At 39.4% G+C, this 17,412-nt stretch overlaps 1 protein-coding gene across 1 annotated transcript in view; it reads right to left on the bottom strand.

Moving 5' to 3' along the window:
• LOC110841141 (cell adhesion molecule 3) overlaps positions 1 to 17,412 on the bottom strand; it is a 286,340-nt gene that overhangs the window by 83,560 nt on the left and 185,368 nt on the right. The gene's annotated exons all lie outside the window — the stretch shown is intronic.

The raw sequence follows: 17,412 nt of genomic DNA, 5'->3' as shown, positions 1-17,412 counted from the left end.
CTGGTAGACAATGAAAGGGAATGTGTACTATAAAACAAGAGAGGTTAGAATAAGAAGGTATTGGGCTGAAATGTGGTTCAAAAGAACTGAGTCACATGGCGAATATACGAGGGTCGCTCATTAAGTAATGCCCCACATTTTTTTTCTCAGCCAATAATGAAGATAGAAAAGTGTACTTTTACATGCTTGAGATTTGATGTTTCCCGCGTTCGTGTACGGAGTTTCAAATGATTCCAACCGATAGCGGAGCTGTAGTGAACTGTTAAAATGGCGTCTGTGAACGACTCTCGTTACAAGCAACGAGCTGTAATTGAATTCCTTGTTGCTGAAAAAGAAACGGTGGTGAACATTCATAAACGTTTGTGTGCTGTGTATGGAAGCTGTGCAGTCGATAGGAGCACCGTTGGTCGCTGGGCTAAGAGAGTTAAAGCTTCAGGAAGTGAAGAAACCGAGCTCCGTGATCTGCCGCGCTCTGGGCGTCCTGCCACAGCCACCACTCCAGACATGTTGAACCGCGCGGATGCCATTATTCGTGAGGATCGTACCTACTTACAGTTCTGCTAATTGAGAACTCAAATTTGAAATCATTATATCTTTCAGGTTTGAAAAGGACACTGCATAAACTAAAATTCTGCTTCAGGATTTCCACAGAGTCTGACAGTTTTCTTCTGTCTGTAGGAGACTGGTAAGGTTAGGTTAAGGACCTATTATTATTATTAGTGTTCTGTCTGACGACAGGTCCATATGAACAGGATCCTTCGATCCTTTTCTCGGACTGGGACCTGTTCATATACGTTCTTGGCAGATGATCCAGAAGTGGTTTGCCATTGCCTTCTTCTGTGTGTGAATGGAGTAATTGTTGGGATGCCACGGAGGAACCGGGGAGCCCCCGGAGGAAAACTCCGTGATACCTAGACCACGGTCTTGCCCAACACAAGTTATAAATCTGAGCACCACCGGGAATTGAACCCGGGACCCCATGATTACAAGGCTAGTATTCTGACCACTAGACCACCGTGGCGGTATAAGGACCTATACGGAAATAAAATATAAACGTACTTTATTCCAAAACGCAGTGGGGAGATGAAAAATGGCGTAAAATTTTAGTAAGAGAAACACTAAGAAAAATCACTACTTCTTAAACTTAAGTATAGTTTAAATAATATTATTAAAATGTATCTTAATGGCATACGGTACATGGACTCAATTTAAGTGACTGTGATAGGGGTCAGTGGAAGTGTCGAGGCGGGTAGGTTCCTTAGCAACTGCTGCTTATGAAGAAACGTGCTACATGGAGCAGGTTTATGCGACAAAGGATATAAGAAGACTGACAGATCGCACAAAAGTTTTGCATATGTTAAATAAAAAAAGAAGAAATTTCCTTCCCCTCATTAAAGACTGTAATTTCTATGCAACCACAGATCAACCAAGTATAAGAAAAACAACTGCTTATTGTACGCGGATGTACGACGTTTAAATATACAGCAACGAACGTTTTATTAACCACAAGAAATTGCGTATGCAGCCTGCGTATCGCCGTTAGTATACGCATAACAGTCTTCAAATGTGTTAGCTGAAAGAGATGTTAAAGCTTTCACTAATCAAAATTGCATTTGTGCAGAAGCATTTGTTCTCCTAATAACTCCTGTTTACAGTTCACAATCAGATAAATCTTTCCTTTCATTACGTGGCGACCTTCGTCAGTAGCTTTTAAAACGCAGTTAGTAATGGCATTCAGTCGTTTATTAAATTAAACACGCTGGCTCATCTCTGCAACAGCTCTGAATCCAATTTTTCCTCTCATAGAAACCTCTCTCCAATGTAATGAAAATATTCTTGGCTGTTCGCCTGCATTGGACGCGGTCCAAATGGTTATACAGCTCCTCCCTGAATCTGCCCTCCACAGTTACTGTAACACTCAGCTATGGATGAACCTGTAAATTATTTCCATTGTTTATGTTATTTCATTTTGAATTACTGTTAATAACATTGGCCTGTCATGTAGAATGCAGTGAAAGGAGAATCGAGGTTATTTCAGTACTGTACTAAAATGGAATGTATTTGTATGAATGCCATAAAAACTTTTGAAATATAGACCATAGATTGAATAGAAAAGATGATCTCACGGCCTATTTGTTGAGATGTAGAAATTGAGAATGGGTATAAAACCCTGTCTCTTATATTAAGGGACAAACACAAGCTGAGAACACCCGAAGACACAAATCTGAAGAGAAAACTTCGACCTGTGAAGGAGAAAGTAATACAATCTTGTATAAAAACGTGCATAATGAGGCCCTCATGCTTCGTATGCTCATGAGAAAAACACAGACGGGGATCTTAGTACACGTGGGAGACTTGATAAATGTAAAGTGACCGGAAAACACTTTACTGACGTAGTAGTAGACGGGAGTATAATATTAAAATACATCTTGAAGAAGAAATAAGGTGGGAATGTTTGGGCTTCATTCATCTGTCTAGAAATGGTAACGAATCGTCGATTTCCATAAAAGCCAGGCAGTTCATTAGCTGATCAACTATTTCGCTTCTCATGGAGAAGTGAGCAAGTCGGTTAAATTCAAATTACGACCCTCTCCTGTACCTAATTTTATCCACCCCTTGCTTCATCTGTTTATGTCAAGAATCTTGTTTTCAGTAACTCTCATTCAGCGTTCTTCCTTTGTATCACATCAAACAGGCATTTTCATTTAGATTTATTGCATTACTATTTAAAAAAGATTACGAAGCGTTAACATATTTACACAACATAACGACGTACACTAATTGAAGACTGCTTAGGAGCGAAAAAAAAAAATAACGAACCCAGCATACAGTTCATTACAATCCGAAGCGCCAATCAATTTGGACAACCCATTTCCAATACTATTATACTTGTGGATGAGTTGTTGGTGCGTATTAAAGATAATTGATACTGTATCACCCATTGGGACATAGGCCCACTCAGTAATGAAATCTGGCATAATTTCTGTGTCGAAATGGGTCTGGGGATTGAGTGACTCGTAGCAAAGCAAGACTGATCCACGCATGACGCATTTGGTCCGAAACAAAACAATCCCCATTAAATTAATGAGTTCGCGGCTCGTGTTTCGGGGCTTCAGGTCAATTCAGAACGGAGGAATGACCCCAGCGTGAGGTTTCTTGTCACTTCTTAAGCTCCTTGAAGGATCTTTGACACCGCAATGCCGGATAAACTCAGTAACTATCTGGAGGCTAGGACACCAGGGTTCGATTCTCGCCAGACGCAAAATTTCTCTCCACGATTTTTTGCACGTGTTAAAACACAGCTTTCATAAAACGTACACTCAAACAACCGAAATGAAAGCCTGAGTTTTAAACATAAATCGTTTTCTAGCGGTTAGAACGCTGGCCTTGTAATCCTGGGGACTCGGGTTCGATTCCCGGCGGTGCCCGAATTTATAACTTGTGTTGGGCAAGGCCGTGGTCTAGGCAACACGGAGGTTTCCTCCGGGGGCTTCCCCGGTTTCTCCGTGGCATCCAAACAATTACTCCATTCACACACAGAAGAAGGCAATGGCAAATCACTTCTGCATCATCTGCCAAGAACGTATATGAACAGGTCCCAGTCCGAGAAAAGGATGGAAGGATCCTGTTCATATGGACCTGTCCTCAGACAGAACACTAAATAATAATAAGATGAGATGGTCTCTCGGTTAGAACGCTGGCCTTGTAATCCTGGGGTCTCGGGTTCGATTCGCGGCGGTGCCCGAATTTATAACTTGTGTTGGGCATGGCCGTGGTCTAGGCAACACGGAGTTTTCCTCCGTGGCATCCCAACAATTACTCCATTCACACACAGAAGAAGGCAATGGCAAACCACTTCTGGATCATCTGCCAAGAACGTATATGAACAGTTCCCAGTCCGAGAAAAGGATGGAAGGATCCTGTTCATATGGACCTGTCGTCACACAGAACACTAAATAAAATATAATAATAATCATGAACTACAGACTCTCAAGCAAATAATTGTGCGCTCACAAATGTGCGTGATTTAAGAAACAATTTTTTACACTTCCATCTTTGTGCTCTGACAGTTTTACAGTTTTAAAGGTGACTACCAACTTTGGGATAGACCTATCAAGCTTCTACGTTGATGATGTAGACGGTATGTTCCTTCGGAACGACATGACGTCACAACTGAGACCACAACCTGAACTTTCACCTCTGTAACATCAAATTCAAAGCGGACTAATTTGTCTTCTATCATGCATAAACACACATCGTCATATAAAGTATGTTTAAAATTTTTGGACGCCCTATAACAACGATATTATCGTACGACAGAAAGAAATTTTTATTTTCTGTCTACTTCTAAATATTTTATATAAGGCGGCTGCATCGACTTAGAACGTAATGAAGCCCCTCTATGAATTATTTGCGAATTAAAGAATCCGTGTTTCTAATACGATTTATTTCGCATGGAATTCAATGTGGTTCACGTGAACACATGTTGGATATCCTGTTGCCAATGTCAATATTTCAAATACTACTTTAATGTGTTTATGTTCCTCTGTGTAAATGAATTAACATAATTTTTATCTTCCGGTGAAACGACAGTAAGATGTCAAATGTATATGTTTGTAGAGTAGTCGCGGGCATATTAATGGCTCAGTTTATAATCTTCATGCCTTCCCCTGTACTATCCGAAATTGTATAATTTTTATCTCAAATTTTGTTACGTATCCAAAAACGTCGTCGGTCCTCTCTCCGTGCGGGACGATCAGATACTGAGAGCGATCGAGAATTTTCGAGAACAGAGCAGAGAAACAGAAATGACTGAATTACGCTCATAATCTACAGGGCTGATCTTCAACAAGAATTATGAGTTTATCGGAATCATCAAAACTGAGATGGGCGAGACATGTAGCATATATACAGTTTCTATTAAAAACTCCGAAGAAAATATATCACTTGCCAGACCTAGAAACATGTCGGGAAACGTCTACCTGTCTGCACGACGCACAATCTTCTGTAAATATGAGACTTAGGCTTCGAACGGATTCTACCTTTTCACGCGATACGATGAAATATAGTTGTTCTGAAAACGGTTTCATAAAAGCCTTATTATTATTTCCTTTGTGCCCCATTATAAATATCAACATTAACCCTGAAACCAGATAAGTGTTACGAAGTTTAGTTCCAATTTTCGGGTTAAATTCACATTTGTCTACAACACAAACTCCATAATCAAATTATTTCTACACGTACAGTGATCGAAGCTCGATTTACTCAAAATACGTGCTTTAGACTTGTATTTAAAGCTGTGTATCATGACGTATCTCCCCCTTAACAAAGCGAGCATTGCATATGTTATATTCCGTCGTAAACGTAGATATTACAAAATATTTATTCAAAAATGCACACAAGGCAGATTTTTTGTTAGTAACTACTGATGGTTCAAAAATATTTTTCTGTGTTTAAATCCTACGCACATCCGTAATCCTACAGAGTAGGAAGTATTGTTATTGTACAGGTGGAGACGACCGCCACGGTGATCTAGCGGTCAGAACACTAGCCTTGTAAGCCTGGAGTCTCGGGTTCGATTCCCGGCGGTGCCCGAATTTATAACTTGTGTTGGGCAAGGCCGTGGTCTAGGCAACACGGAGTTTTCCTCCGTGGCATCCCAACAATTACTCCATTCACACACAGAAGAAGGCAATGGCAAACCACTTCTGGATCATCTGCCAAGAACGTATATGAACAGGTCCCAGTCCGAGAAAAGGATGTAAGGATCCTGTTCATATGGACCTGTCGGCAGACAGAACACTAAATAATAATAAGATGAGGTGGTCTAGCGGTTATAACGCTGGCCTTGTAATCCTGGGGTCTCGGGTTCGATTCCCGGCGGTGCCCGAATTTATAACTTGTGTTGGGCAAGGCCGTGGTCTAGGCAACACGGAGTTTTCCTCCGTGGCATCCCAACAATTACTCCATTCACACACAGAAGAAGGCAATGGCAAACCACTTCTGGATCATCTGCCAAGAACGTATATGAACAGGTCCCAGTCCGAGAAAAGGATGGAATTATCCTGTTCATATGGACCTGTCGTCAGACAGAACACTACAAATAAATAACAGGTGGAGAGAGACTTCGAGGCCTCTGACGAGTCCACTGTCTATCTCCCAGATACATGAACGAATATAACCACCAAATCCCACATGGACTAACCTTGGCTCGAAGTCGGTACTCCGCGCTAACAAAGATCCGAAAAAAATTTATATGTCGATGGAGAATAACTCTCAGTGCTGAGAGAAACAGGGTTTAGACTTCGTTTCTGTAGAATTCTGCACAGAGAACGTCTTCCGCAAACTTGTGTGTGACTTCTACTTTCGTTCTTCTTGAAAGTAACAAGAAAAGAAAACTTTCCCTCTTCTTTGACGTCAGTTGAGGAAGTAACTTGGGCAACGTTGGTTCATCGAACTTTGATTTTCGTTCAACATTACCTTGACTGCTCATACAACACACCAGTCTTACAGAGAAAACTTGAGTTTGCTGGAATATGAGACATTTAATAGACCTAATGAGAGTTTCACAAAGAGGAAAGTCATGTCAATGCGCCTTCTGGTTTGGCCTTAATGCACTTCGAAGAACGGATTACGACCTCTTCTCCCTATCAGAACCTGGAACCGCGCAACGATTAACTTACGTCGGCCTGGGAAATGCTGGAGTCGCCAGGGCCGAAAGGCACTATGAGAATTTGTGTCGTTATTCACACAGCATAGTCCTCATTCAGAAGCTAACAGTCACTCATCTAGTCAATAAATTCCTCGCATTTTACGAAACACAAAGATACATTACCGTGTTCACAATAACCCAACACTAGACCCAGTTCAATCCACTCTAAACCGTATCAATCAAATTTTCTGGACAACATTTTAGTAATATCTTCCTATCTGCGTGTCTCTCATCTTCAGTTTTTCATACTGTATCTACGTACGTAAACGTCATCTCACCTCGTCTTCATCATCCCATCTATGTGATTAACCCAGTAATATTTGTGTGAAGAGTACCAACCTCTAAATGCACACTTTCCCCCAGCATCATGTTTATTTATTATTATTTAGTGTTCTGTCTGACGACAGGTCCATATGAACAGGATCCTTCCATCCTTTTCTCGGACTGGGACCTGTTCATATACGTTCTTGGCAGATGATCCAGAAGTGGTTTGCCATTGCCTTCTTCTGTGTGTGAATGGAGTAATTGTTGGGATGCCACGGAGGAAAAGTCCGTGTTGCCTAGACCACGGCCTTGCCCAACACAAGTTATGAATTCGGGCACCGCCGGGAATCGAACCCGAGACCCCAGGATTACAAGGCCAGCGTTCTAACCGCTAGACCACCTCATCTTATTATTATTTAGTGTTCTGTCTGACGACAGGTCCATATGAACAGGATCCTTCCATCCTTTTCTCGGACTGGGACCTGTTCATATACGTTCTTGGCAGAGATGATCAGAAGTGGTTTGCCATTGCCTTCTTCTGTGTGTGAGTGGAGTAATTGTTGGGATGCCACGGAGAAACCGGTGAAGCCCCCGGAGGAAAATTCCTATAAATTAAGTTCAATTGTTACAAAGAACAACAAACAGGCTTCTCATCTTCATCTTAAATTGTCCATTATATTATCCTGAAACTAAATCCTTCTGTTTTGAAGCAAAACGAGTACCAATCAATCATGAAGTTTCCTCAAAATCAATCAAAATTACCGTCTTCTGGGTTGTAGAGCCGTGTAGTCTGGTAGTTTACCAACTTTTTAGAGGTTCTTGCTGTGTCCATCGTCAAGGCGATAAGTCGCCTTGACGATGGTAAACTTCTTCCAGACTTCGAGGCGCTACAACCCAGAAGACAGCATCGCCTTGAAAACCTCAAATCCTACAGAATCAACTATTTTAAGTCATTGACTGAAGTAACATACAAAAACACGAAAAAGTGTCAACATGCGTAAGTTAAGCGGCTAACTTAACCAACCTTAACGCCGTTCTGATAACAGAACGTCCGTCTAGTAGATAAAATGCAAAATAACTGAAGTTTAATTACAAAGAACTATCTGAGCTTAACACAGAGACAAGTATAATTGTTACAGAATCTCCCTCTACACCCTTTAATTGATTTTTAGGAGGCGTTTTATGAGAGTCCTGTAACACTCGGCAGAAACAGCGAGATCCCCACATTAAAGAGGATTCTATTTTTAAGCCTCCAAACGCCACCCAACCTATTCCAAATGTTGTAGAATGGACTCACTCAGGACTACATGAACACAAAACATTTGTTGTCTGCTAAATCCTATTAAAAACATGCTTCCTACAGGAGGGCGGTTTTTAAAATGTAGCTTAGGCCTATAAAAATATGTTGCAGTGATAGTATTTCAGTACGCGGAAGGCCCCAGATATTTCGATGTTCGATAGTGAACGGTAGTAAAAGAACTGATTCCAATCATTGTGTGACAAAACTACGAATATCTCAGAAAAAACACACAAGAAGCCATCTTCATATTCGCCTCACACCAGCAATATGTTCAGACTGTGGTGGTAATAATATTGTACGTACATGAACCATGACGTATCGCACTATATCTAATAACTGACGTACACAAAACATCGCGGTATACTTATTTATATAAACAGTTTTGCTTATTCTATAAATTCAAAATTTACTGCAATATTATTTACGTATTTTCGCCGTATATACCTCTTTGTTTACGTTACCACCATTTTTAAACTTATTTACAACATATTTAAAAAATTAAATTAAATTTCACTGTAATTAATTTCAGGCGCGTTATCGAACACACATTTATTGCCAAGCGATTTGGTAATGCATCAGTCTGCTTGCAGTCTGGTGATAGCTCCCGAATAGGCAACACACTTCAGATCTTTTTGTCTTCAGACAAAATCCAGGTTTTCGTCTCCCCCCGGTTCTCAGCCAAGTACCAGCTACCTCCACTTATGTGTTATTCTTCCTTCAAACAGGAAGACAGTGGATGTTTATTGAATTCTTCTCCTTCCAGACACAGCAAGATCCAGATTACGCGTTGCTTTGTAATGCGTTGGAAAGTCAGTTTATTAAAGCTTTGATAGTATACACATGAAGCACCTCCTCAGTGCAGCTTACACGCAATCCTATTAGCAATTTCGTTTCATTCTACTTAGCAGGTAAATACGTGAGATGGAAACAAGTCAAAATATGTAAGACTTGAGGTTCTCACAGCGGTGAGTATGAAGATTTCCGTCTTCTGGGTTGTTGCGCTGTGTAGTCTGGTCGATGTTAACCAACGTTTCAGAGGTCATACTGCCTCCGTCATCAGGGCGATTCATCGCCCTGATGACGGAGGCAGTATGACCTCTGAAACGTTGGTTAACATCGACCAGACTACACAGCGCAATAACCCAGAAGACAGAAATCTTCAAGTCAAAATATGCCATAAACACGGTACAGAAATACGTAAAATCTCTTACGAGAAAAATTAAGTATTTTTTTAATGTAAGAAAATACAGAAATAAAGACCTATTATCTGTAACATTTCAAAAGCAAAGCCTAAAATTCAAGAAAAACTAAAGAACTTTCTGGGTACACCAACTTAAATGCAATACGTACGACACCCTGCAGCGTCCGTCCGATACCTCAAACTCTTCTGTATGCTGTAACAGATACAGAGTCCACGTGGCATCTGCAGTTCCTACCACCAATTTCCGTGCCATTCACAAAAGGCATTACCTCACGTCGTTTCAGAAGTAAAAATTCCTCTGGTATTGTTCACACAGTATATTAATTTAATAAAGAATAATATAAAGCAATAAGATTTTATTTAGGATATGTCGTATGAAAAATAAGAGCTTTTATTATTTCATTATATTTTACTCTGACTTAAACCCAATCAAGAGCAACTATGTAGGCTAGCACGTACAAATTAAGAAACACGAGTACAGAAATGTTCTGAATCTCCGCCAAAAATCGACCAGCAATTCTTACCTCAAGCAAACGAATCTTAAAGGCTGGATGAATGAATACGTCGCTCTCAAAGCATCTACGAGACCTAAGGTCCACTGGTTATTGTGTACTGCAGAACAGAATTTGAAGAACGACCATATGCAAAATATTTAAGTAGTAACTTTCATATTATAATTTACAGTTTTGCATCAGCATTTGGCCTGAGAGATTGAGGAATACTACGAGAAACTTCCAGTGGAATATCCCGTCTTCCGGTCATGATTTACGTAGACCTGGGACTTTCGGCCATAGGATCTTGTGAATTGGTTTCCAAGTTAATCCAGCAGCAGTGTACGGTGCTGCGTTTAAATAAAGCTTATTGCATAAAAACTTTGTTCACCATAGTTTTAAATTACACAATCTGGACATATTGTGTGCGTCTCTTAGTTTATTTAATGATGGTTATTCAACTGCAGTGGTTATGAAGCTACGAATGATTGGATGATTAGACGTAACGGAATATTAACTGGAAAGAAATGAACAAGGAAGTGGCCTTGGACTATTTTAAAAATACTGTCCTATGCACAGTTCGGATTGAAAAAGAAAACTAACATCTGAATGAGGACAGCCAGTTTGCGGACCGAGATTTGAACCCAGGACATTGCACATACGAGCCAGGAGTAGTAACAGTTTTTGTTTATACAGTTTTTTTATTATTATTATTATTTAGTGTTCTGTCTGACGACAGGTCCATATGAACAGGATCCTTCCATCCTTTTCTCGGACTGGGACCTGTTCATATACGTTCTTGGCAGATGATCCAGAAGTGGTTTGCCATTGCCTTCTTCTGTGTGTGAATGGAGTAATTGTTGGGATGCCACGGAGGAAAACTCCGTGTCGCCTAGACCACGGCCTTGCCCAACACAAGTTATGAATCTGAGCACCACCGGGAATTGAACCCGGGACCCCAGGATTACAAGGCTAGTGTCTACAGTTTTACGTAAGTTTAAATAAATAAAATAAAATAAATATTTCATTCGTTTTCTCCTCCAAAATACGTTGCAGATTCTAATGTAGGCAACCGAAGACAATTATATTTGTATTTAAACTCATTTATTAACACACCAATTATAATATATCCCTTAGCATGTTTTTTTCATACGAGATTTCGTACAGACGCCTGGTGTAGTTAAATCATCCGAATGGAGAGACCACAAATGCGTTCATAATTTTCGAGATAACATCACGTGGGGGGGAGAAGAGAGAGGATATTGGAGGATAAATCTGAGATGGATCATACGAAAGTGAGTTTCTAGTATGGACGCTAACGTGAAATGTTTCAGGTTGGTGCCCATTCGTAGGGCTAAGAAGCCTTTTAGCGATATTAAACTTTTGGTCCTAATGCTGGAATTCAGTAGGATGAAACGAAGCAGGATTAATGACGTATCTTCAGAGACAGATAAAGAAGAAACTCTTACCCTAATTTGTCGTTGAACTCCGATATTTTCTTGATATCAGCGATTAAAACCACAGGATAATTTTGTTTCCCCTCTACTGAGTAACTGGTAGTGTGGCGAGAATATAAATGGAGATTCTAACAAGAAATAAGCTGTTGAAAAATTTCAATTCCGAATGCAAAGATGTAGTTTTCTCCCCCATTCGTTGTTTCGTAGGAACAATTGCTACCACTCGCTCTGGTCGTTTACAAAAGAAGGCAATACCCGGAGAAGTGAAGACGTTTCGAGTCAGACGCCTCTGGTTTACGACCTAAACGTCTGTGTTGTTTCTAGCAGATTAGAAGCAGCGAAACGTTCCCTCATACCACGTGCACGCAAATTGTGAACATGTTTCTGGCTTCAATGGCCCTGTTTTCATGAGATGTGAGATTGAAATTATTGGTATCGGCCAAACTTGAATTTTTACTTCTCGTTCAGATTCTGGCCTAGATTCTTTTTTTTTGTTTTTCTTAATATAGCAGTTGCAGTCGCCTTTTACAACAGATGTCAAATAAGGCGTGTTTTCTCACCGCAGGACTACAATCTTCGGTGTTATTCTCTGTGGGTGTAAGACGTAATGTCACCATCCGTCTGAGAACACGCTGAGAAGAATATTTGATCCTAAGAGTGATGAAATGGCTGGAGATACGAGAAAAGTAATTTCTATTCTTCAGATCAGATTTTATTATAGTGTTAAAGTCACGAGAATGTAATTGGTAGGATATTTGAGAGTCTAGAACTATATAAAAATTAAGATATTGTAAATGCGTCATATTGTGATCATATATTATTAAAATATTTATTAAAAAACTTTTGCCGTCAATCACAAATATAATATTGTTAAAAGAGTCGGTAACCAGCCACGATCCAATTCAGTCCTGTACATCTCCGTTCTCTTACATACGAATACGATATTACTTCTTGGTCATACACAAAATATTGACGTCACTACAAATAAGAAATAAAAACCTAATAATGACCTGTGATAATACAACCAACGAAGAAAAATACAAAGGACCAGAACATCATCAGAAAAATGAAGAATATAAATCATAAAAACAATAACAATCAGTAATTCATGTAATAAGTTTAAACTACATAACACCCGTTGATGGCTAAATTATAGCCGAAACCAGTCGTGTAAGTTCCTATTGTAATCGAGTACTCGATAGGAACGTTAAATGATGTTTTAATCTTTTACCAATATTATATTTGTGATTGACGGCAAAAGTTTTTAATAAATATTTTAATATAAAAATTGTAGTCGCAAAATGTGAAAAGAATATTTTAGAATTGTTCTTAAATTAATACTTTGTAAGGGTGTCTACTCTATTCCGTAGGCTTAGGATATGGATTATATGCGGGATTTAATGAACACGATAAAGAACTTTAAGATAGAGCTCATTACACTTAAGAGATTAAATTATGAGAATTTAAAGGACTGAGTTAAAAGATTATTTTCTTATGAACTGTCGACTATAAAGAGAACAGATTTCGAAGTAAAAGGAATGACGTCATGGAATTAAACAATACATTGTGGGAGTCAGTAAATTTAATTAGTCTAATTTAACATTTATTTGCATAAAGAATTAGATGAAGAAAGACAAATTATATTATTTTATAACTTGCAAAATTAATTGGTGATTCGATTTCTTCAGTCGGCATAATTATTCTGTTAGTGTAAGAGTCGTGAGTGCTTTCTTAACACTGTTTCCAATTCATTATCCACCAGCCATTTTGTAATTAGACACTACAGGAGCATCTATGATAAGAATGACTTGAGATGATACAAATTACATTTGACTTAAGTCATTCTTACAGACACTAAGACACAGTGTGAGCTATTGTATACATCGTTAAATGAATCAAGAATTAAAAAGACATTCTATACCCATTTTCAACGTGGCGGCTTGTTTTAAACTCCACCCTGTGTGGAACAAAGTAAACACAATGATTTCCTAACACAAGTGATTTAACTTCCCAAAGCTTCCCAGAATTGCATCTGCGTAAAACAAAGCAAAACATGAAACAGCCTGTGATTAGCAGCCACACGCCAGGGGACACCCGGGGGGCACTTTTCAGCTGCGTGTAATTCAATGTGTGGCACTGAAATACCGAACCCCTAACTGCTCTGACGTCCACTAGGTATTTCAGTTCATTTCCCTACGGGGATCTGTTAGGAAAGTGGAGGGGACGGGGTGAAATATTGTTATAGGCGTCTCCACGTTTAACTCCTCACAAGTTAACTTTAATTAAAAACTTTACCTTTACTCTCTCTCTTTTCTGTTTCTTTTACTGTCTCGCTCTTGTTTCAAACCGCTAGCTCCATTTCGTCTTCAGCAGCCTATTTCTATGCAACAAACCCTCGCCGACCGCGGGGGTTGTGTTCGTGAAAAACACAGCTGATAGCGAGGCCAAAGCCTTATGGGAAATTTCGCGTAAAGGGAACAGCGGACGCTCTTAAAACATATGAACGAGCGAGTCGTCGTTTCCGTCGCTGAACATAACGAATACGGATTAAGATTCTTAAAATGCATCAACCACGAAATACGAGTACAAACCTGTCACTCAACAGACGCACTGCGATGTTAACCTGGGAGGTGGAAAATGTTTTCTGGAAGGTGGAAAATGTTTTCTGGAAGGTGGAAAATGTTTTCTGGGAGGTGGAAAATGTTTTCTGGGAGGTGGAAAATGTTTTCTGGGAGGTGGAAAATGTTTTCTGGGAGATGGAAAATGTTTTCTGGGAGGTGGAAAATGTTTTCAGAAGCCAATAACGGCACTGCACCCCCTCTCCCCCCCCCCCCACCAGCAAATGCGAACCGACGTTTTACACATTTCCACAAATTAAAATCCTCCCATAAATACTATTAAATATCGCGGTTGGCAAACGCGAATGTCTGCAAATGTTAATTGCCGATAATTTGAATCTGCCTTTTATTTTGGCAAGGGTTTGCTGTTATCCAAACTGATCTTCCAACAAGACCACACACAAGTTCAGAGGATTTGCATGAGAGGAAACTGAAATGTTTCCCTCCTTATGTTTTAGAGGCTACTCGAATCGTTATTGATAATAATTACCTGCAAATATTCAATATTATTAAATCCCCCAACAGTTGCTACGCAGTGCTCGGGGTGTTGTAATTATTACGAGTTCGTCATTACTCTCTAGAGTGAGCGAGGTAAACCTTATGGAACCTTCCACGTCTATCTGCGTGTCTTCTGTCATTACACGTTCTATGCATGAAATGTAATAGCGAGAACGCAATATGTGCTGGTCTGTCCATCCATCCGTCCTTCTGTCTGTACAGTACATTCAACTCGAGAACCACTGGACGGATTTGGATGAAACTTGGTGTAGAAGTTTGTTCTTCAGCACGATATCAAAACCCTACTTTGAATACACTACGAGCGGGTAACACAAATTGACGGACGAGGATAGTCGTGAGATAGACACTGAGGTGCTGCGATCTGGTGTCCAAAGCGGGATCTAACGAACAAGGCGGCTTTAATATCTCCAAAAGCATGTTTTAAAAAACGCGTGGGGATTTTACGTACATTCCGGAGCGGAAGCTGGAACCGGAGTTATCGTCTATGAAGACAATAAAAATCAAGGAGTCACTGTTACAGTACTCCGTTAATTGGGCTATACCACTAAATCAGTAGAGGGCAGTCCGAATGGTCAAATCTCTAAAAACTTTTCAGTGGTAACACACTCACTCAGAATATCGTTAAGAAGAATACGAACTGCATTTGCCGACGTCAGCTGCACACTAAACTTACTGAAATTCCTATAATTCTCTCTCCCCTCTTCCTCACGGAAGTTATTTCTGTAAGACTAAAGGTCTTCCACATAATTCAGCAATTCTTAATGTAACAGCAACTAAAAGTTATTTATCCTTTCTTACAGACGGAAAAAAAGTGGTTCAACACTGTCAAAAATAATTTCAAAGAAAGGACATTTCTTTCTTACTTCGTAAAAAAAATGTTTTAGTCGTACTGAAGGTCAGTTTAAAATGGTTATGAAAATTAAACTATTTAAATCAACAACTCTTACGCATAAAAAATAATCTGTATATATAATACGTAAATTCTGGTTGGTGATCATTCACTCGTGGTTCAATGCGTTCATGTATAATGGCCTAATCTGTATACATGCGGTTCTATATAACGCCGCATAATTATCATAACTTCTACATAAGAGCATATTTTTTCAGATTTCATTGCATTAAATCCTATTATATTTTTTTTAATTCCACAAAGCGCGTAATAATTTTTAGGTACTGCTGTACAATATTACATAATTTTTATAGCTGTGTCCGACTTTGTGGAAGCGTGTAATTTAAATAAAATACTATTAAGTGATCCATGACCGACCCAGTACAAGTACTTATAGCCAACGCAACAAACCATGGTACATGTTTACAATACAAATATTTCTTAATTAATAACAGGTAAGTAAAGATTTTAATTTGTTACCTGTTTTGTTATAGTTTTCAATAAAAATATGCAGCTTCATACTCCGGCCTCTTTATCCCAGAGGAATCGCTCTGGCACTAACTGGAGGCCCCGAGAACGGTTTAAACAAGGTGTCAAAAGGAGAAAAAATATATTTGCCTCGATCGGGAATCAAACAGGCACCTTTTAGTCTGTGGCTTATTTCTTAAGTCAATGCTAGAAATCTGTATATATCGCCTCTAAAACTTCTAAAGCAAAGTTCCGGTAAGGTCTTTGTAGTAACACTGGGAGTGGTTCGCATTCCTGTGGGCCCATGAGAACCCACGAATTTGCATAAGACATTGCACATTCGAACTTTATCTTACGATACGTAAAAGACACACACTGATTCACCATCGATAGTTGCATCCAGCACGTTTAAAATTTTGTTTTCACACGCATGAATTTTAAAATTACAAATATTTATATACAGATACATATTTATGGCTATGTCTAGCGACATTCTGTGGTTTGCTATCACGTGTCTTTGACAAATTACGGTGCGTTTCGGGTAATAGAAAAAATATCGCGAAACACCGGTCTAAACGTTGCTATATGAAGCAGAATTTTGGTCGCAGAGCAAAAGTGTTCTTACGAGCGGGACCTTCGTTAGCAAGGCGACGTCAGTGGTCAGGGTGAAATACTCTAGTCAGTGGGGTTAAAACTTCCTCTCGCCGCACAAGCTGTAAGTAATGCGTACCTGCTGGGATTCCCAGGACCATTAACTTGACTGTCTGTACTTACAGAAATTAACCACAAGACAAATACGAAATGTACAGTTGTTGAGTTGTACAGTGCAGTAAAAAAAATAACAAGCAACTTCTTTTTCTAAATTCCTCTTTGTTTGCACAGACGTCGTATTACGACATAAATGGGAAGGATGAAAATAAATAAATAAATAAATAAACTGCGCTGTTAGAATGTATGAAACGACGACTACAGTATTTAAGTTCGTACTTAGAAATTTGCACGGTGAACGAGGAATGCTATGTAAGCAACATCAACTTCGTTCTCTCAGCGAGAAACAGTGCTCATTTTTATTGTAATCACTTAGAAGCTGATACTTGTACATTTTCTAGTCGTAAGGGATGCTAATGACGGAAATTAAAAATTCTTACGTCCGTTCTCTAAAGAAGCTGAATAATTAACCGTATTATCAAATACACGAGACATATTTAATTTCAGAGAATGTGTGTTGGAATTGTAGGATTGTGTTCGAGTCCCACCGGAGACATGAATGCCTGCCTTTCTTCTAAGTTACGCTGTTCTGACTATGGACCTTCATCTCGTCTCAGTTCTCCTAAAAAAAACATTGGTTTGTTGAGCCAGTATTTCTAAACTAAATGCACCAGAGGGCGTGGTGAGTAATAGCCAGGAAACGAGCACTTGAATAATCCCCACCCAACTTATCAAGGAGCAAGTGATCTTAGCGGTAACACTCTGTCCTCCGAGCAAACAAATAT

This window comes from Zootermopsis nevadensis, unplaced genomic scaffold (genome assembly GCF_977971745.1).
Source record: "Zootermopsis nevadensis isolate Lab colony 2312 unplaced genomic scaffold, Znev_1.0 Znev_ptg000019l, whole genome shotgun sequence".
Taxonomy (NCBI): Eukaryota; Metazoa; Arthropoda; class Insecta; order Blattodea; family Termopsidae; genus Zootermopsis; species Zootermopsis nevadensis.
Note: the sequence above shows the minus strand (reverse complement) of the source record. Positions and strands in the feature narration are given on the sequence as shown.